Here is a 22,263-nt window from a genome sequence, read left to right as displayed (position 1 = left end):
GCAAATCTAGCATCTAGAATGAATATGTATATCTATCAAGATATTTGTATCTATCTATCCATCTATCAATCATCTGTCTTGCCTATGAATTAATTAACAGTAAGTACCAACAACTCAAGAGAAAAATAAAAGATTGAACAAACCCTTAACAAAAGAGGAAATATTTGACCAATAAATATATGGCAAGAAACCCTATGTCATTAGTAATCAGACAAGTGAAAATTAAAACCAAAATCAGAGGATTGGATAAATTGTACTCTTTCTAGATAATGGAATAAATATGACAACAAAAATGAATGAATACAACGATACATATAAATAAAATAAAAATCTTAGAAATATAAGACTGAGCAAAAGAAGCAAGTCACAAGTGAATGCAATAGTGTAATTCTTTGTACATAATATCCAAATCAGGCAAACCTAAACAACTAATGTTTCAGGATGCTTCGCTATACAGTAAAAGTACTAAGCACAGCAAGAAAATGATTATTGTGCAGATAATTGAGAGGAAGTGAATGTGATCTGGGAAGACCCATGGAGAGTTTTTAATTTCCAAACCTGGGTGATATCACATGGACATCTATATTAATTCTTTTAAACATAAGATTAATTTTATACATTTCAGTTTCAAAAATTTCTCTGAGACTCAGCAATTCCTTTAGATCATTTTAGTTCCCCTGTTTTCTGTTAAAATTGAGGAAATTAAATAAAATATCACACATACATGAAAATAGCCTGTGATTTGGCCATTATTTCCTCCTTTTATTCATCCATCCATTTACCTTTGGCAGGTATCTAGAAGGATGCTCACCAACGTTTTTTTATTAGCATAAAATTATTTTAGTACAATTTAAAACATTTTGATATTACTAGATTGATCAAGGGTAACAATGAAATGTTAATATTTAGATGTTATGATTGCAAGTTGCTGTCATAGAGTATTTTAATATTCACAGTTGAGGGGGTTAGAAACTGTTGAGAAGATTTGACCTCACACAAGATGGCTAAAGAAATTATACTACTTTCAACCACTCACCCCCAGTCTCAAGGTGTCCTTTACTCATTAGACAGTGACAGCAGAAGTAACTTCACTCCTTAGTCTTTGGAAAATCAGGTTAATTTACATACACGGGAACAGGTAGATATCTCGAAGTTGTGTTTATTAAACGGCAGTTCTAAAAAAACTGAAAAATGTTTAAAAAGTGAAATTTGAATAAAATATTTGTGAAAGTACTTCAGCGGAAATTCAGGCTTGGCAGGGGCACTACTTTTACTGGGTATTGTGTCAGATTTTCCTCTCTCTTCTTCATGTAAGATAGCGATTAAGCAATCCCTTTGTGAACTTTATCAATATGGAACAGCCAATTAGATGAAAGCAAATGTATTGTGTTTTTCTCTGGGCAATTAATTTAGTAATTAATAATTCAAATTGGGGAGTGAAAACTTTAAACTGTTAGTATAGGCATAGAATATTCATAGAATTTTAACAGATTATTTTTATACAATAACAATTTGGGTCATGTGTTGCTTTACTTTTCAAGTTTTCTACATTGCTTGAGATGTATGGAACAAGCCTGCATAATTTTACACAAATAATAATGTTTTTATGTATTTAGTAAAAACAAAGAAAAAAAAGTGGTCTCCTTCATTTCCTAAGTACAACCTCACCATAACCATATGAAAATGGCACTAGATAAGCTAACTTGCCCAAGGTCATGCATTTAGAAACTAGCAGAATTAGAGGGCAGATCTGGAATTTCTTTGGTCAGATACCTGAGCTCTACCTAGTGCTGACATTATGTAGTTTGATGTCCTGCCCGTGAGCCTTACTTGCGAAAAGCTCAGAACCCTTCCACCCCCCAAAGTCCCTGATGTAAGGCAGCCGCTCTGTTAGTCATTTGCTTCCTACCTTGACGTTTACGGAACACTCCATAAACATTTAATGCTATGGCCGAGCACACGTGCACCAATTACTTCTCTGTCTGATCATTTCTTCCATTTCATCATGCAGTGAAGGGGCTTTGTGAAACCCGCAGCTCAGCCCTCTTAATGAATGATGTAATGGAAGCAGGGCACACAAGCCTTCTCATTTGACTTGAATAAACCCCTCTCTTCCCTCCATCTCTTGCAGGTGTCTCAGCTCTCACAAGTGAGATCAGATTTTCCATGTTTGGACCAAATTTCTCAAGTTTCTTACTGGCAGGGAGTAAAGCTCTAATTAGTTCATGTGTGCCAGCTAATTAGGTAAGAAATTATTTTGCTAAGAATCTCCTGCAAGCCTTAACTGGGGTCAGCCCGACTGTATTTGAATGAGAGGCTACGTATTCACGTCCCTGCTCTATGGACAAAGTGACGAAATGATAATTTACTTTAGAAAGAAGAGACAAATGGAGAGTATGATTTTCTCTCTGATTCAAAGAACCCTCAGGCAAAACTCTGCCAAGGCCAAGTTTTTCCCCAGGTCACTCCAGTATACTCTCCATGCCCTCCCCTGTGGGCTTTTCTCTGACCCGGAAAGTTCTCTCTTGATTTTTTTCTCTCTAGAGTTTTCTCTTAGCAAATGACTGTTTATCTTATTCATTCTCATGGGGATATCTTTACTTCATAATGGCATGAATTCTTGAGTCAAATAGATCTTTTTCTAATAATGATTTCAGATTTGAGCCAAATTTATAAGATGAAATTAATTTCTAGGTAATCTTTTGTGAATTTCATGTGTTTCCACATTATCTGTTTCTATATGAAGGACAATAAGAACATCCCACTCACTTTCTTATACAGGAAACACTTAGACAAATATTTTTACACCAACATCTAAGATGGCTTAATTGACCACAGACTCAGTTAATTTTGTCTCTGTCCTTATTAAGAACTAATTAATCACATGTGCACACAATTATCTAAACAACCACAGACCATTAGCTTCAGAGGTGTTATTCATGGCTCTTCCTCTGTATCTTAAGAGAGGAAGAAATTGATGTCCAGGAAAGCAAACGTGACAAGCCCCAGAACACAGCTGGCTAGTGGTCCAACAGGCACTAGAACTCAGCTCAGCCAGTCAACAGCTAAAAGAAGGAGATGGACGCCCAGCCTCCCCTTACGCACAGAGGGGGAGTCTTCATGTGTACCCCGTCTGAGCTCTTTAGTAATGAGCCAAAGGAGAGGAGCCCCAGTTCAGAGGAGAGCTGGATGTCTTCAATGGTTCAAAAGATTATTTTATATCCATTGTAGAAGTCTGACCCTGATACTGAGCATCTAATACTAAAAGACGAAGTGACACACACATTTAAAACGTACCGTGACCCTGGGCTCCGGCCAAAGTTGAAAGGAGCCGCGTTGCTATTTATTCTGTCCAAAGGTGCATGCATCAGAGGCAACCACTGTTTTTTCCCCTGTTTTTTTTTCTAGTGCAAATAGAAGTCACTAGTTGGCCACACAAAGCTGATCTCAGATCCCTATGATTTCAGAGAAACACAAGAAAGATTTCCAGAAAAACAGCAATTTTCCCGATTTGCAAGGGATATTTTTCCTTTTCCTGGCTTCACATTTTGGTGGCCATTGAAAGAAGAGAGAAGGGTAAACGTTATTCACATAACTTTTCTTTAAACGGGTCTTCACTGTTTGGGAAGTATTATCATGCGCCATCTTGTCTGGAGTATAATCATGCGCCATCTTGTCTGGAGTATTATCATGCGCCATCTTGTCTGGAGTATAAAAGAAAGTTGTGCACACTAAAACTAGTGAGATGAGCTCTTTATTCCAAAATGACGTGTAGATTTGAGACATCTATACCTTTTCATAAAATCCCCTGCAGGAATAAACTTACAGCAGGCTGAGAGAGCTCAGGCTTGTTTCTCTGATCTGTGGTCATTTCTTATGTTATATAGGATACTACTTTCTGTGATGGTGAACGGGCTGTAAGTGGTGATACGTGTAAGTCTTGTTTTCCTATTTCCTGGACTTTTGAGGTACACACTTCGTAATCTTTATGAGGAAGGCTATTTCTGTGAATTTCAGAACTTCGGGTACTAAAAAAAAAGCTGCAATGTCTCCATCTAACGTGCGTAAAGTACATTAATACTCATTTTAGGAAGGCATAAACATTTTAAAAGTAAATATTAAAATTGGAGCGATGGGAGCTCACACTGCTGTGTTAGTCAATGCCCCATGCAAGGCTGTACTTGAGATTTAAACTCTTGGCATTGGAATGTAGTGAGGGTCTTTGCCTGGTCAGAGTTAATGACAAGGGTCAAGGATGCCAGGCATCCTGGCAGTTCCTCATACTGACGGTGACAATTATTATTAACAAAAGTCATCTGCAGAAAGTCCTCTCCTCTGCTGCAAGAACAGAGAGCGGATGTGTGTGGGGAGTGGGTCATAGGGACTGATTTCTGGAATTCATTCTCCTTAGAAATAGGTCAATTCTGTTTTTCCTAGGAAGTCCCCTGGGCAAAGACCCCATCTCCTGCACTCTTTCGAATATAAATTGACCCTGACAGTGAAACAACCTCCAACTTTTGCAACTCCCTTTGGGGAAGAGCTTTAAATACAAGTTCAGAAATGACCTTGGGGCTCTGGGGAGCTTGGGCTCAAGGTCGTAACCTCCCTTCAGCCCCTGGGCTTAGAAATCCAGAGGCCAAAAGACCCAAGAAAGTAGGCTGGCTTGCATTTCCTTTACTAAAAGGGTTGAAAGTGAACAATTTTTTGCACCCTGCAGAGTCTTTTCCTTCTGTGGGCCTAGAGGTTTGCATACCTGATGATATCCAGACAGTGCTAACCTCTGGACTCCATGAGAAGCCTTTTAGCTAATCATTCCACCCTTCATAGTCAAAGCTGCCCAGAAGATGCAGATTGAACTGATGTGAGTGACTTTGGTTTGGGTTTCTTTGAGGCTTTTTTTGTTGTTGTTCCTTTGAGGAAAATTGAGCTCTTCTAAATAGATTTTCCTTTATTGTTGAGAATTATGGGGACGGGGAAGAGAAAGAAATAATTCATCCTTATGTTGATGAAGGAACATGCTCAGAATCTCAGAAACAAGAATGCACTGTTGGAAAATATTACTTAATAAATGCAAATTATCTCCTTATAACAGAAACTTGCCTCACTCCACACTTCACAGTTGTGGTTAAAAGACACACTATGTTCAAATTTGATTATTTACAGAATCAAAGGACACATGTCCAATTCAGATTGGGCAAAGGCCCTGCTGTTTGTGTTTTTAAACCAGATCAAAGGGGCCCTTTATTTAAAACAATGACTGTAATGCTCAGCTTGCATCCAGACACCAGTGATCCAGCCTCTTGGGAAGGGAGAAAGAAATGGTCTTTAAACCCTCTGGTCTTCTTTGCAGCTTTTTTTTTTTTTTTTAAACTGATAAAGAGAGACTCATTTGCATGGTTCTGACAGCCCAGTGAGGTTAGGGCTAATTCTCCAGGCTTGTCTCAGAGGGGATTTTGGGTGGGTGAGAGAATGTCTTCTGAGCTTACCCCTTTTCTTTGGCTGGCCTGGTCTATATATAAAAGAGAATCTGCGTACATATAAAAGCCAAGAAAAATTGCTAAGATGCTTATTTAAAAAAATTACCATTACTACTGTCCAAAGGATTGTATTAAGACCCTCTCTCTACTGATCAAGTTGAAAGCCATAATCCTTGCCTTAAAAACATCTTAATATCTAAATATACAATATTGGCAGAGTCAAAAACAGAGCTAAAAAAAAAAAGAAAGAAAATATACAGACCTACAAAATGAGTTTAGTAATGGGATGACCATGGATGAATTTTGGCGAAAGTCTTAGTAAAGGCCAAACTAAATATATCTTAGAGATTTTTGGATTTAAGGGAAGTAGATGCATTTATCTCTTCCACATTTTCTAGCAGAAATGTTGAAAAGGATTCCGGGATTCACTCCTAGGCCTTGGGGTCCCAGGATTCATTCCCTTATTTGATTTGACAATATTGATTGAGAACTTGTTATGTGCCAGGCACTGTACTAAGTACTTGTGAACCACACACTAATTCTCTGTTCTTGTGGAGCTTATATTCCAGTGAATATGGTGGGCCAGATAATAAAATAAATACATAGTATGTTGGAAGAGGATGAGAACCATGAAGAACACTGAATGGGGAAATGGGAATGTGGAGTGCAAGACTGTGGGGGGGGGTAGAATGTGCCAGGGCAACCTCACCGAGAGGGTGACAACAGAGCAAAGACTTGAAGAGGGGAAATTAGCCATGCAGATATCCAGACATTTTAGGAGGAAGGAACAGCCAGCACAAAGGCCCTAAAGTGGGGGGTGGAGAGGTAAGAAGAGGGGTAAGGTTGGCGACATAATATGGGTGAGCAGACGTGAAGGGCTTTGGAGGCCAAGGTGAGAATGTTGACTCTGAAGCTCACTCACTCTGAGTGCAGTGGGACAAGTCACCATTTGATCCATATCTAACACGATTACTCTGACCGGTTTGGAGATGAGATTATGATGGAGCAAGGAGGAAGCAACAAAACTAGTAAGGAATCTGTTGTCATCCTCAAGCCCAGCCATGGTGGAGGCTTGGACCACCATGGAAGTCATAGAGGTGGTGGTAAGTAGTTACATTTGCAATATTAAAATTCCAAATTAAAGGCAGAGAGAAGAGACTTTCCTAGGCGGGTGGATATGCGGTATCAGCAGGGTTGGGTCTAGGATTTAAAGGGCCAGAGTTTATATAATTTGAGGGCAGAGACCGTCGAGATGTTTAATCATTGCTCCCTCCTTCTTGGGTATACAGAAAGACTTAGTTTCCCACCTTTTCTTGCAGTTCTATTGGACAATGTGGCTGAGTTAGGCCAATGGGATATGAGCCCAAGTGGGGAGCTATTTCAGGTCTCCGGTCATTAAGAGCACGTGTGTATTCTCTGCCCTCTTTCTCACCAGTGTGGCTGCAAGTGAAGGACTCGAAGATCGCTGAATAATAAAACGGAAACAACCTGAGCAGCTGAATTGCCACTTGGGAGTAAGCAGGGTAGAAAGCCACCAGGGCAACAACAGACTGTGGTGTGAACAAGAAGCAAACTTTTGTCATTAAGCCCTTGAGATTTAGGGATTTATTCATTATTGTGGAACGGTATAATGCTATCCTTACTGATATGGCCTAAATCTGAAAAGATGTAGCACAGTCTAATAAGGAGGAAATACGTATGCCTAATATGCGTATCTCCATGACCTGAGTAGTTCGTGACCAACACGAAGGGATATTTTTGATACTAGCAACCTGGCATCCCACATATATTTCCAGATTGGGTCCCTGGAGGTCATGAGAAAGTTAATATTGAGGCCAAAAGAACAAAGATATTTTAAAAAGATCTAAAGTTGGGGCGCCTGGGTGGCTCAGTGGGTTAAAGCCTCTGCCTTCAGCTCAGGTCATGATCCCAGGGTCCTGGGATCGAGTCCCGCATCGGGCTCTCTGCTCGGCAGGGAGCCTGCTTTCCCCTCTCTCTCTGCCTGCCTCTCTGCTACTTGTAATCTCTGTCTTTCAAATAAATAAATAAAATCTTTAAAAAAAAAAAAAGATCTAAAGTTGATGTAATTAAGGTTGACCTAAAATGCTCAAACTATTGGAAGGAGTTGTTTTTCTAGTCTGGAAATTGCAGGATATAGATATAGGATCAGTAATGAGAGAGAATAGAGCATTGGGCTTGAGTATGGACAGGGAGAGAGGTAATAATAACTTCTGAGCCAGCATATCAGCCACTCCAAGAGATGGAGGGATCAGAACGTTTTGGAATCTCAGTTATGCCATGCACAGAGCCACCTGTATAAGATGGTGGCCACAGATGAGTCCAGAACCATCCATCACCTTATAGGTTCCATGGGTCTCCACAGCTCAAATGGACACAGGCAACTGGTTAATGGAAGGATCACATCATCTAACAGTGTTATAGCACAGTGAGTACAAGCTTTGGAATTAGGTCACCAGGTTAATTATCTTTCCAGTTCTAAGTCTCAGTTTCAGTTTCTGTAACAGGAGGTTAATACTTAGCACATGGGCCGGCCCATAGTACATGGTCAATAATTATAGCTACTGTTGTTATCATCATCTTCTTGCCATTATTGTCATTTTTCATATAGTGAGAGCTGGAAGTATTGATGTGACAGGTCTGCCCCATGGAGTGTTGGCGAGTACGTTGTAATGTGCTAGGGAACCCCACAGGAGTACTGATCAATCAGCTCTGCTAAGTACCCTGCAATTGAGGGTGCAGTGTAAATGGATCTTGGGTGGACTTTGAGCTGGGAACGCCACTGCAGTATTTCTAAGGTCCATCTGCACAGCTGTGGTGTAGTCCTTCAGGGCTAGCTGAGGGGTCCATCTTTCTCACTTCTGGATATCGCTCTACAGTATCTCCTCCCGCCATGATTTAACTCCAAGAGGTCTCTGAACTGATCTGTTCTGCCAGAGCTCTTTACTTATGAAGAATTCCCTTTACTGCTCTGGAACTGTTTCCTCACATATAAAATTAGAGCATTGCTCTGGACTATTCCACTGGCACTGGCTGATACGACAAAAGCTTATAAACTCAGGGGTATCTGGGTTCCATGCCACTGCATTGGCACATATGCTCTTCACAATCATCGCTGATGATGTAGCTGAAAAGAAACCTGATAGTTATTGGCATAGTCAGAGAGAGTCCAACTTATGACTGGAATGGAGTTAGCCTTTCTGTGATCCTCAGAATGGCCAACGTGGAGAAATGATTTCTAGAACTTATTCTTGGCTTGCAAAGAAATCTAACTTGTCGTGTTGGTAGAAGCATGGGGAGCAGGATGTTTTCTGAACATTTTAGCCTGTGATCTGTCATAGAGATCACAATTTCACCATGAGAAGACCATCCCTTTTGGGGTACCTGGGTGGCTCAGTTGGTTAAGCATCTGTCTTTGGCTCAGGTCATGTTCTCGGTCTCCCTGCTCATTGGGGAATCTGCTTCTCCCTTTCCCTCTGTTCCTCCCTCCTGCTCATAATCTGTCTCTCAAATACATTAAAAATCTTAAAAAAAGATTTTCTTTTGAAGCCTTTCTAGCCTTTAAGAGAGTCTTTACAAAAACTCAGCACAGCAAAGAATGGCATTGGAGTCACAGGAAAGGAAAGACACTGGAGAGAGTTAGATTGTTTAAGACATTCATATTTGTTGTTCCATAAGGAGAAACTGCTTCTGGGTAATACTCTGTGTTTTGTGAAGTCCCTGCTCTTGACCATGGAAATGGATGATGCGGAGGTTGCATTAAATCATCAATTGGTGAGAAATACCTGCTCAGTCTTTTTCCATTCCTGATGGTACCATCTGATGCCTGCCTGATCTAGGTTCTGTGCCCTAGAACTTTTGGACTATATAATTTCCACAGCTCCTGATTTGCATTATTTCCTCTCCGTGCCTATCCTCCTGTGCAGTAGGGAGATCTCTTCAGTAGGGCTCTGAGGGTTGATATTTGACAAAAGTCAAAGGGGTCCTCTACTTTGATTTTCCCTGACTCAGAGTAGATGGCTCTCCAAATTTAGAAAATTGTGGTTAATTTTTGAGAGTGATTAGAATGAAGGTAAATCTGCTGGCTGCCAAGAGTCCAGGGTCAGATCTGTTAATCCTAGGGTAAAGTGAATGGAATAAAATCTGGGCAGCTTTTATTCATGGCTTTTATTCAGCAGAGATGTTTTTAAAAAATGATAAAATAAGAGCAAATGAACTAGAAATATAAAAATGAAAAGTAACAGAATAAAATAATAACATATTCCAGTGTGGGATTTGGAAGCAAGCTCATATAAAATATTGTACGGTGCAATAAAATAATAAAATAAAATATTAATTTCTTCTATGAAGTTCTTATCTGGGTATGCAGGGTCATCCTTAGGTGTTTAGGAAAGATGTCTTTCAGTTCTTTGACTCCCACTTACTATTTACATCACAGTCAATAAACTTTTATTCTGTCCTCTGCCTCTCTACTTCTCTCAGCTTTCAGTTAATTATTTCTACTTTGTCAGAACATGTGATGTTTACATAAAATTTGTCCACTCTTCTTCTCCATCTTTGTTTTGTTCTCAGCTCCACTAAATATATTGTGCTCTTAGTGCTAGACTCTTTGCTGGTTTCTCCAGTCATCTCTCAGTTGGAAGAAAGTTATCTGTTAGTAGGTTGTCAGGAAGGGACTATAAGTGCTGTACTCTCTGAGTTCTTGCAGATTAAAACTGTTTTTCTGTACCACTGGCGTTTGAAGGAAAGCTTGCATAGGTATAAGATCATGCCACTTGAGTTTTCTCACCTTGAGTTTTCAAAAACGTTGCTGCAATGTTGTCTTACATACACATGCTGTCAAGAATTCTGAGACCCCCCTGATCTTCTTTCCTTTGTAAGTGATGGGACCTTTTCTTCCTGAAGGTTTTTTTTTTTTTAATAAATAAGTTGTTCAATAAAAAATAGAGTTCAAAATCTTAAATATTTTGCAAAAACATGCTTTGTAGTTGGCAATAATGTAGGCATTTTCAATACGTAGAGTCAAGCCTTTTATTTTTAGAAAGTAGTTTTGGATGTGATTTCAAGTATGTTCAAATTAAATAAATGTTGAATTTTCTTTGTAATTTTCTCTCTCAATTTTAAAAATCTCTTTATACACTTTCTTCGCCATTTCTCTCTTCGATGTCTCTAACTACATTTTCATCCAAATGTCTTTTCCTTTGGGAAACTTGTAATTTAGCATTCATTTCTGAGATGAATTCTTTTTTTAAAAAAATTCAATTGCTTTATCAAGTTCAATCAACCGATTTCACATCTTTTGTTGTTGTTCATTTCTTCACCGAGCTTTGAATCTCTGACTTGAGATATCCCTTCGTTAAACATACTATTAAAAATTGTATTTAATTCATGTTGGGATGTAATGTTAAATTTTTAATATTTTTCCTGTTTGGCTATTACACATATTTGTAGTAGGCAGGGGAGCAGGAACTGGGTAGTTTACTAAGTTTCTTAGTCTAAAAGCCTGTTAGTGGAGGAAGGGAATATTTCATGAAGAAATGATGCCTTTTTGGGTGAGGGGGTGGGATATTTGGTGTGTGTCTTTGTTTTGATTTTAATTTTTCTTTTCCAGCAATTGCTCCTTCTTATCCTTCCCCACCATTCCCCCAAGGTCTGCCTCTCCCATTCAGGTCTTCCTCCCTCCCAGAATCTTTTCCTTTCCATGACCACCCTCTCTGGTCAAGCACTCCTGTAAGTGGCCTCCTTTCAGACTGTTAATAGCCACATCTTGGCGTTACCACCAGTGATGGATCTGTTTTCATTATTTTTCAGGGTGGACTCTTTTGGGGGTGATTGTGTCTATATGCTCTTTTCTTCCATTATGGACTGAATGTCTGTGTCCTCCCCAAATTCATGTCTTCAAGTCCTCACCTCTAATGTATTTAGGAGTGGGGTTTCTGGGGGATGATTAGGTCCTGAAGGTGGAGACTTCATGAATGGAATTCATGTCCTTTTGGAAGAGATTTCTGAGAGCTCCCTTGCCCCTTCCTCATTGTGAGGACAGAGTCATCTGTGAACCAGGAGCAGACAGACATCTGCAAACCAGGAAGCAGTCCCCATCAGATGGTGAATCTGTTGATGCCTTGATCTTGGACATCTCAGCTTCCGGAACTGTGGAAAATAAATTTCTGTTGTTTATAAACCAACCGATCTGTGCTTTTTTGCTACAAAGGTCCACATGGACTCAGACTCTCCCTGTCCTCCTTTCTGCAGGAGTCCCAGTCAGTCCTTGCCTGCCTCTCCATTCCAGTGTGGGATTTAGAAGCAAGCTCATTTAGCCTGGAGTATCTATGACTCCACTGTCATGAAAGTAAAATCTGTAGTAGCCTTGGTCTTTGGGCATGGCAGAGAAGTAAGGCTAGGTAACTTGACTTGGATAGGTAACTCTTTTTGACCTCACTGATTTTGTAGTGCCATAAGAATTTTCTCTAGAGAGCCTCCATTATCCCATGGGAACTTGGCTGCCCAAGGATGGCCTTGGCTCTAAAGGTTTTTATTAAACTGGGAAAAGGCAGAGAGTAATGGATACTGCTATTTAGCACCTACTGTGTCTGTCATTTAATCCCACATTTCCAAATGTCTTGAGTGCAATCTGATTCATGCTGGATGTTTATTAAATACCAGTGAGTTAAAGTGAAACAGTTTATGTATGTATTCTATCTCATCTCACCTGGTAGGTACTAGTATCACCGGTGGATAGAGGAGGAAGCAAGACTAAGGAAAGGTGAATGCTCGCTTCTTGGTTACACAGTTAGTAAGTACCAGAGCGAGTCAGAGCCCACGCCCGTCTGCCCCACCATACACATTTTTTCATTCTTACTAGGCTGCCCTGGACTCCTTAGGAAAGAAGGGCTGAAAGAAAATGAGGAAGAGGTGCCTGGGAGTGCAGAGAAAGGAGCAGAAGAAAAGGAAGGAGCAAGAGTCATCAAGAGAACAACACAGATAAAATCTAATCAGGAGGTAATTTCTCTTTTCTTCATCTTCTTCTTAATTATGCCAGGAAAGGGGACTCTGCAGAAAGAGTGGAGTTAATACATTATGCGTTAATGTTGTCAAATCTTAAGTTAATCTCATCAAAGTCTGTAAACTCCTAGATTGTGTCATCATATAGTATTGAAGAAAAATCATTCTTCTGGAGCCCGTATTGAAAGGAGAGCAAGGACAAGAGGGAGGGAAATGAGGACTGCAGATGCAGAAAGTGATCAAACTTGAACCTGAACTTGCAATTGCAGTGTCTTGTCTTTGCTACATGCTTTACAATGTACAAAACACCTTCTTATAAGTCATTGCTATAGGACCAATGTTATTAGCACAATTTTAAATACAGGGAGACTAAAGTTTAGAGAAGTGAGGGGCAACCTAAAAGTCGCAAAGTAGAAAGCTAGAATTTAGATATTCTGATCCCTTCAGCAGAGCTTTTTCCTTAGAGATATATTCAAATACAGAGTGACATGGGCAATGAAGGATCTATCATCTCTCTAGTAATAAACTTGATTTTTCAAAAATTTGGTGGGTCTATTTGACCTCTCCTTTGGCTGAACACTCATCCCTCTTGCTTGAGAGAGACTTGATCCCTCTTTGTATTTTATAAGATCAATCAGTTCCTGAAATAAGACAAAAAGTATTTTCTACAAGAATGACAGTAAGTAGATGAACTTTATTTTCACTCTTGAAGCTGATTAATGTCAATATTTGATTTATTCATTTTATTATGAACACTGTGATTTCCAGGATAATGAAAAGAGCAAATCTAAACATGTGAAATTTTATTCATGGTGATCTGGGTGGTATCCGGCTGTATGCCTCCAATATAAAGACCAATCATTATTCTAGAACACAAGACACAATTGGCTAAATAGGGGTCATAATAACAGCACCGGGTCGTCTATTTCTGTGGCTTTCGCCTAATCTGCTATTGTAGAACTTTACTATGCCCTTGTAAGTAAGTCCAGACTCCACATTCCTTATAGTCTTGAGACTACCTTGGATGTACCCACCAATGCATCCTTTTAGCTATCACTTAGAAGACATCATTTTCTTCCTGCTTTTCTGAGCCCTGTGAAGCCCTGTGAAGCAGCCAATGTCCACCAGGGGCGCTAGACTTTGGGTACTAGACAAAGGTGTCCCCGTTCTCCGTCATACTCAATGGGTATCTGAGTTTGGTGACTGATACTTGCTGTCCAGGGCACTGGTGTCCGCCCAATGGGGTTACCAAGAACTCCAAAGGGCACAACAAGCCCACAGTGGCTGAGTCTCTCTCTCTGACCTTTGTGCTATAAGATTCCAAAGCAGAACTTCATGATGCTTCCAAAGTCTTCTAGACACTCAGGTGACATAGTTGTCCCTATTATCACTCCTGGGTTGGTGGGGGCAGACACATACCCATGTGTGCCCTAATCGTCCCTCCTCCCCCCTGGGGAGACACTGCTCTCACCCATGTTCTCTCTGTTCTCCGCCGGGAAGCTTCTCAGGTCCTCAGGCAAATACCCTCTCCGAGCCCCACTTCCTCAGCCTGGCTCTGTGTCTCTTCTCTTCGAGCCTTTGAATCGAAACATTTTTAAAAAGTCAAATTTGTACCAATGTCTGCTCCTTTTTAGTCACTTCCTGTTAACCACGATCAAGTTATCAGCATTGTCCTTATTTATCCCCCTCCGTTGTTAAAAACATTAAGTTTTTACTACCCCTGAGATCGCAGCCTAGGGAGTTCAGTGGTTAGTGTACGACTCCTCTGGGGGAACAAAAGGCTCCTTTCCAATTAAAGTTAATAGTGGGATAACTTCAGACACACAAAGGGAGAGAAAGGCACTTACGAGTCATGGTGAGTTCAAAAGGAAAGCGTTAAGGTGGAATCAGAGCATCACGGGAAGGGCTATTCAAGCCACCACGTCAAAAAGGCTGATTAACAGCCGTTCCCAGTCGGCCTGATCACCAGGGAGTCTTACTGATAAAATTATTTCCCCTCCAGAGAGAATCTCCCCGAACCGAATAAACGGTTCACTTCTGAATAGGATTCATGAAAAGGCAGGGGGGATGGGGGCGGCGAGAATAAAGACCCGTGTTCACCGAGCGATTTGCAGTGTGGAACCCGATCTTGTTTATCAGTCTCTCTCCCCAGTGGAGTCGAGTGCCGCGTTTCAAGTGACTTTTTGCTACAACAAACTTAATAATGCTCGAATGTAGGGAAAGGTCCTTCCAGATTATTTAAAAATATTAGTTGATTGTCTCACAACTTCCGAGTTAACATTTTAAATGACACGTTGCTAAATCCTGCTGAATGTTTGTAGTAACTTGAAACGTTTTGAAATTCCTATTGTAAATAGTCCCTCTTCCTTGGATCCTCTTGTTTTAAGACGTTTATATTGCCTTATTTCTTTTAAACATGCTCTCATTTCTTTTCTCTGTGAGAAACATGCAAATGGCACGCAGCATATATAGGAAATGATGCAAACCATAAGGAAAAAACTGCACAGGGAGGAAAAATGGCATTTTGTGCCACATAAGAGCACATTATTTAAAGGGGCTCTGTGCTGTTCCCAAGTCCTATAAATATGTCAGCACTCTAATGAAATGATCATGAAGTATTTGTGACTGCGTATTTGTTACCCAGGCAACAAACCATGACATCATAAGCTCACATGTTGGACAGAATTGTGGGCAGCAGCTGGACAAAGGAGGAAGGAATCTCATACATACCTATTTCTGACCACAACAGTTGAAATAGCTCCTCCTAAAATTAAATCAAGAAAATGACATAGAAGAAAATACAATGATGGTCGATGGTTGCAGGTGAAGCAAAGGACTTCGCAAATCTTTACCTCATATGGAATCCCTTTCCGAAGAAGTGCCGTCTTGCATTAACAGACTTTTTTTTTTTTTTGGCCAAGAAGTCCAATTAAAAACCTGCAAATAAATGACCTGGGGGGACACCTGTGTTTAGGGACTATCCAGAGAAGGAACTGGGGAATTTGAGCAGGAGCCTGGAAGGTAGATGTGAGAGAGATCGGCGGCTGTGGGTCTCAGCCGGCAAGGCCAAGAGCACTGTAGGTGTCTTGGAATGGCTAGCGTGGCTCCATCCTGCTCAGAGCAGTCAGTGGAGGACAGTAGAACCTGGCTAGAGAGCGGGTACGCTGCGGGAGGGCGGCAGTAGAGGGAAAAGAGCCACAGAACAAGAGGGTGGAAAGGATGTGGATGTAGACCTCTGCTAAGAGTTCATTTGGAACACTGATATTTGAATTTTCTAGATTGTTATTCTTCTTCCTCGGTGCAAGTTCTTCCTGCCTCTCCTAAAAATCTTCACCAGGTGTTTCTCTGAGCCGCAGAGAGGAGTATCACCTGGGCTCAGAAATAACTGTGTTCCCATTCTTCTTGAAGCCCCCAATTGCTTGCAGCATTTGCTGTCTGCAAATTATTGGAGGGAAGGATGTTGACAGCAAGTCTGGCCTGATCGGGGCTCCCGCCAGCACTTGAACTCGCCACGGGGCAGCGCTTGCACTGCCACACGTGTTTCCCACCATGCATGGCAGAGCTATGGGGTGGGGAGGAAATTGGCCTCCCCTCTGCTCTGGATCTCACAAAGTCTCTCAAGAAAATGATCTCCATCTTACCAAGGTGTTCAGTACAGTACAAAGTTGGGACAGACAGTAGGTCACCTTACATTACACTTCTCTCTTCTACCTGTCGCTCAAGTACCACATACAGACCTCTTCCCATGTCATCTAGGCACAAAACAAAAACAAAACAAAACAAAAAAATCCATCATCCATATCGACTGTGTGTAGGACCTGGGGGTGTGTGGACAGAATGCCGTGGGGGACTGGCCCCTTAACCCATAAACTCAATTTCCATTTAAACATAGCTCTCCCTGTGACTGCTTCCAAATTTCAAGCTTCATCATCAAAGCAGCTGATTTCTTCCCTAGTTCAAATCCTCACTTGAAATTTGCCATTAATTCTCTCGAATTCTATCCCCAGTCTCTGTCCAAAGTCACTGTTGTTCATCTCTGGAAAGCACCACACTTTTCTTCCTTGGTCCTAGAGTAAGTAAGTGAGGCAGCCACGTGGACAGTGGATCCCCTGCTGTCTCCGCATGGTGCTTTCGGATAGCTTGGGAAATCACTTGCTCCTAATTTGGAAGGCAGAATAACCACAGATTTTCTTTCCTCAGCCAATAATCATGATTAGGTTGAACCAATGGCCATTTAAATTGTACTTAGAAAAATTTTAGTAATCATCAGAATTCTACTCATTAGTTTGAAACAGATTTGTCAGTTTTCTCCAGACAGTAGACCCTATGCCCAGACAAAGTTTATGGAGTCTTCCATTCTTTGGTGAGCTCATTTTGTTTGTGGATGTCTTTTTCTTAATTGATTCATTGAAGAGAGATTGCCTTAAAAAAAAAAAATCCTCTACCCTAAACCCGATGCTCTCACAGATTTCTTCATTTTACCTCAGAGCTCCCAGCTTCCTAAGCATTACCCAACTCACCTCTTCATTTTTAAAAGCCACCTACCTCAACCTTCATGTTAGGCATGTAGGCTGGGCTTCGAACATGAGACAAATGTGTCCCTCCCCTGTGGGAGGCATACATTCCAGTTCCCACCCCCATTATCTGTTTTAAAGTCATAGTGACGGGGGGGGGGTGGGATTCGTCTGACATGTGACAGTTGACCTCTTAACCTCCACTGGCTACCTTCAAATGGGTGTTATCTTTGGAAGGTTTTGCCCTTTTCTCAAGTTCTTCCTAGACAAAGAATTTTTTGTATTGATTTCATAGATTTGCTTAAAGTCATAGACTTCTTTGAGAATTATGAATTATTTCTTCAGAAAAACACACATATTCACATATTCTTATAATACAGCATTGGATTTGACAAACCCCTGAAGCCCCTTCTTGGGATACACATTAATCATCCCCAGAACTGGATTTGGAGTTTAAATTAGGTTGCTGATCAAAATCACTGCTTCCCCAAGAAGAGTGGTGAGTGCTGGGTTAGACCCTCCTTTATATGTATTAGGTAAAGTAAATACCACTGGAGCAAATATTTGCAAAAAGAAAGAAAAATTATCAAGTTGATGATACACTGGATTCTCTTAATGATGCCGTTGTAGCAGATAATAACTTAGGTTGCATAACAGAGCTTGCCTTGGGTAAAACTTTCAGTGATAATGAGTAAATAGAAATGGGCTGAATTTCTGGAAGTTTAAATTTCAAACACATGGCTGAAGTGGAAACAAGGTTCAAATAGCATTTTCACATGCTGATAATTTAGCAAGATCTTAGACTCAGTACAAACATTAGGGTAAATGTGGAATTATAATTTATGAATTTGCCAGTTCTCCTTCCTTACTGGGAGGCTCGGGTATCTTTTCTGGTTCAGGACCTGGAGCCCACTTGTGTTCTTGTTGCAAAATCAGTGAACATGTGTATTCAATGTAGTCAAATCCTAGCATGTACTGAATCTCCCACTGTGAACCCCACTGGGCTTGGTTTGTGAATTCTGGCCCAAACAGTAAAGTGTACTCAACCAGAATGGACTGAAGAAAAGTGCAGTGGGATAGTCCTCCTTTCTGTGTCATTTCTGGGATCAACGTCTAAAAATCGATTTAATGTCTTTATCCCAGATAACAATTCAAGAAGAATCTTTTAGCCCGAAATAATGACCTTTGTTAGTTTGGGGAAGAAGTCCACTTCTATGTGGGTTTAAAATTGCCCTTAGAAATGCATATAGTATAGGAAAAGACTATTGTTCTCTCTCAGGGTCCCCACAGATTAAAAAAGGCAATGGCCCAGCCATCAAAGTCATCTTCTCCAGAGGCCTCAACTCAAGGCTGGCTTCTAGCTCGAGACTTTGGGGTAGAAGTTTCAAGAATTTCTTACTGTTTGCCCTGCTCTTTGCACCTAGTAGACTGGGTCTCTTGGAAGCTCAGCTTTTTGAGTGGATTCTTTCAACATTGTTGTCCAACTCTTTTCTTCTTTTTTAAAGATTTTATTTATTTATTTGACAGAGATCACAAGTAGGCAGAGAGGCAGGCAGAGAGAGCGAGAGGAGGAAGTAGGATCCCTGCTGAGCAGAGAGCCTGATGTGGGGCTCGATCCCAGGACCCTGGGATCATGACCTGAGCCTAAGGCAGAGGCTTTAACCCACTGAGCCACCCAGGCGCCCCTCCAGCTCTCTTCTTACAGCTGAGAAACCAATCTCAGTGCCTCGTTCTGACTTAATCTCTACCTTCTTAGCTTCTCTTCTATTCCTCTTCTCTGGCTGTACTCATCATTCCCTCCAACCCCCAACCAGCACACACAAACAGATCAAAACTTACTTTCCTTTGAATACTTTCTCCCCCTCCCCAATCCCCCCCAGCAAGAGTAGAGTATTTGTAACAAAAGAATTTACTCCACTGGTGCATAGCGAAGATATTTTTCAGTTTATCTGAAATTTTTGTTGTTATTTTTCTGTTTGTGAAAGGATGGGAATCAGTGGAATGGTCACTTTAAGGAGCCAAATCAAGAATATTTAAAAAACAACCAAATAAAACATTTTAAAAAATCAAGTTTTTCAGCCATCGACATTATTTAAAAAAAAAAATCCATATGCAGAGTCTTGTGAATAATTACATCGTGTCTCGAGGTTAACTAAGTGTTAGATGACCAAAGTCACCAAAAAAAATGCTTTCACCAGCTGCCAAAGTCAGCAAGGGCACCAGCGGGCATATGTGGCTCTGTCCTTTGGAAAATATGTTTCAGACAGTGATGAAAACGTAAACCACATAAACCACTCCGTTTCTAAGAGAACAAGTTTTGGGAAACCATGTTTTGGAATAGAGCCTCAATTTTCCATTTCACAACAAATCTCTCCAAAGAAATGTTTTTAAATTATAAGGGACACAGAGGAGAACATGCCTAAAGAAGCCTTTAAAAAAAAAAAAAAGAAAGAAAAGAAAAAGAAAAAGAAAATACAAGCCTTGGTTAATCACGAAAGGCTCAATTGCCCACCCAACAGAACTGGTGTTATAAATTCCCTCTCTCCTACCGCACAAAACCCCAACAGCCAGCCATCACTTTCAGCCCAAAGCTCCCTGAAATTTCATTCTTAGAGATGAAGCTCCAGAATTTCATTAAAAGCTGAAATCCTGGTGGAAGAAGAAACACTGGGATGTATGCTAATACTTACTGAGTTTTAAGCAGAGTTGTTGCTAAGAAATTAGCGTGGGAGGTGAGGACACTCACAAGAGTCAAAGGGAAAAGTTACAGAACAGAGAGCTTGGAGGCCTGGGAACATTTTGCCCATTTGAGCAGGACCTGTGAGATTACTGGGGTCACCCCACCTCCATCCTTCCTACTGTAAAGACCGGGTGGGGAACAGAGTGGAAACTGGGACTCTGAACAACCACAGAACAACCCTGGGCAAAACACGTAGCTTCTAAGTTTCTTGCTATGTAAAGTGAAGTTACAACTGTCTTCAACCTAAAAGCATTATTAGGAGAAACAGACGTGTAAGAAATGGGAACATGCTCTTAATAAATTATTAAGTGCTATTCAGTCTCAAGGATGAGCTTACACACAATTTTGTTCTTTGCGCTTTGTAAATAGAATTTATATTTTGGAAGATTAAAAAAAGAACAGAATGAGCTGTAAGTGGTTTGTATGTACTCCTTTGCAGCAGTTAAATGCTTTTCTCTTGTGTTATTTTAAATAGACAGTGAATTACTAGAAATGATTGAAACTCAGTATCTCTCCAATGTTAATATATAAAAGCAATGTAGAGGAAAATCTGAAAGTTCATCCCGAAATGTGACAATGAAACAAAAGGTCATTACTTTAAAAGTGTTACAACGAAGTGTAGTTACAGTGCTCTCTGTGTGTGTGTGTGTGTGTGTGTGTGTTCACATTAACTTGATTACCATCAAATTTGAAAACAAATCACTCAGGCATACAAAAGATCCATTTCATAGCATTTGTTCAAGTGTGCATGAACTTTTCCCCCTGTAAATGCAAATATACAGTAGAAGACATGCAGAGTACATGCTCAGCTCAGAGGACATACACTAAGCTGTCCCCTGTATGGATTGGTAACCTCCCCAAATTCTGCAGTTTATGCTCCTCTAAATAGCATGGGTATGATTCGCGGGGTCGAAAGCCAAATTTCGTCATGCTCTCTTGCCCAGACCAACACTTGTGTAGGCAGAAGACAACTGATAGAGAGGATTTGGGGGACATGCATGTACATGAACGACAAAGAAGGGATCTGGTTGTTTCATAACACACATCCCCAGAGCAAAGCCAAAGGACTATGAATGGCAGCACCTGATTCTGTCTCATATTGTGCTTCGCTCCCCTCCCCCCGCCAGTTCTGATTTCCCAGGGGTGAACTTCTATCTTAAACCAGAGTCATTTGCAAACTGAGAGCCTGTCCGAGCGTGTTCAAATCTACCTCAAGGATTCCCAGGAAATTCTGTGAGTCACAAGTTTTCCTAAGGTCAAGAACTCATCCCCAAGGTCAAGAACATTTGCAGTCTGGCACACTTGATCAATTTTTCCAAATTCCCTGTGGTTGATTAAGGTCTGCTTTAGTCAGTTCTCGGTTTTCTCTGGTTAGTGTGCCAGGTCAATTGCAGGCAGCGTTCATGATAATTACAGCCTTCCATTCAATAATTCGTTTTTGTTTCCTGAGACTTTCTGTAAGTGAACTGTGTGTTGACATTTAAAATTTGAGTTGGGGAGAAGTGGATATTTGCAGCTGTCCCCTGCTTTGGTGTGGATTTCTTTTATGAAATGTTTAAGGAAAGGCACAACCATCGCCAGGGTGCATGTCCTAAAAACCCATGAAAAGCAGTGCGTCTGAAGTGGAGCAATTTTAGAGTTTATTTGGTTCAACTTCTCAGATTGGAAATGGAGCTCAGACAAGTGTTTGGCTCAAGAATTCGATGCTGTGTGGTAAATAAAGGTCGTGAACCCAGATTGCCAGTTCTTGGTCCTATAATTCTATTATACCACTCCTAATAGAAGGATGAAGGATTCATCTATTGCTTCATCTTGACTCTGAAATACTAAATTGTTTCTTTGTGTGAGAGGTGCTGTTGGTAGCTCACCAAGATTTCTTCAGTAATCATGTTTCACAGGCTTGCTGGGCTGTCACTTTGTTCTAGAAGCTTCTTCTTCCTTTTTTTTTTTTTTAAAAGAGAGAGAGAATATGAATATGAGCAGTGGGGAAGGGGCAGAGGGCCAGGGAGAGACAGAATCTTAAGCAGGCCCCACACTCATTGTGGAACCTGACTTGGAGCTCAATCTCATGACCCTGAGATCATGACCTGAGTCAAAATAAAGAGTCAGACACTTAACTGCTGAGCCACCCAGGCACCCCTCCTCCCGGGAGCTTCTAGGATTCTTGACCTGAGGGCTTCCAGGAAATGCCCTCAACAGCAGTCCCTCAGCCAATGGTAGACTGAAGTCCTTCAGATTAGGACAACTCTGAGGGGAGTTCTAAACCATCTCCCAGGTGATTCCAGTGGGATGGATCCCCAGGGACCTGGTCATAGATGCACTCTGTAGGCTTTTTTTTGCTGTCTCGCTCTGTGCTATCTGTGGTAGGTAAGATGCTCCCTGGTGGTCTAGTGGTTAGGATTCGGTGCTCTTACCTGTGGTAGCTAAGAATAATGGCCCCAAAGAAATCCACATCCTACTCCCCAGAACCTGTGAGTGCGTTACTTTATGGGGCAGAGGGGACTGTGTAGAT

The sequence above is a fragment of the Neovison vison genome, chromosome 4, assembly GCF_020171115.1.
Source record: "Neovison vison isolate M4711 chromosome 4, ASM_NN_V1, whole genome shotgun sequence".
NCBI lineage: Eukaryota > Metazoa > Chordata > Mammalia > Carnivora > Mustelidae > Neogale > Neogale vison.
The sequence above is the reverse complement of the archived record's forward strand: the minus strand, read 5'-3'. Positions refer to the sequence as shown.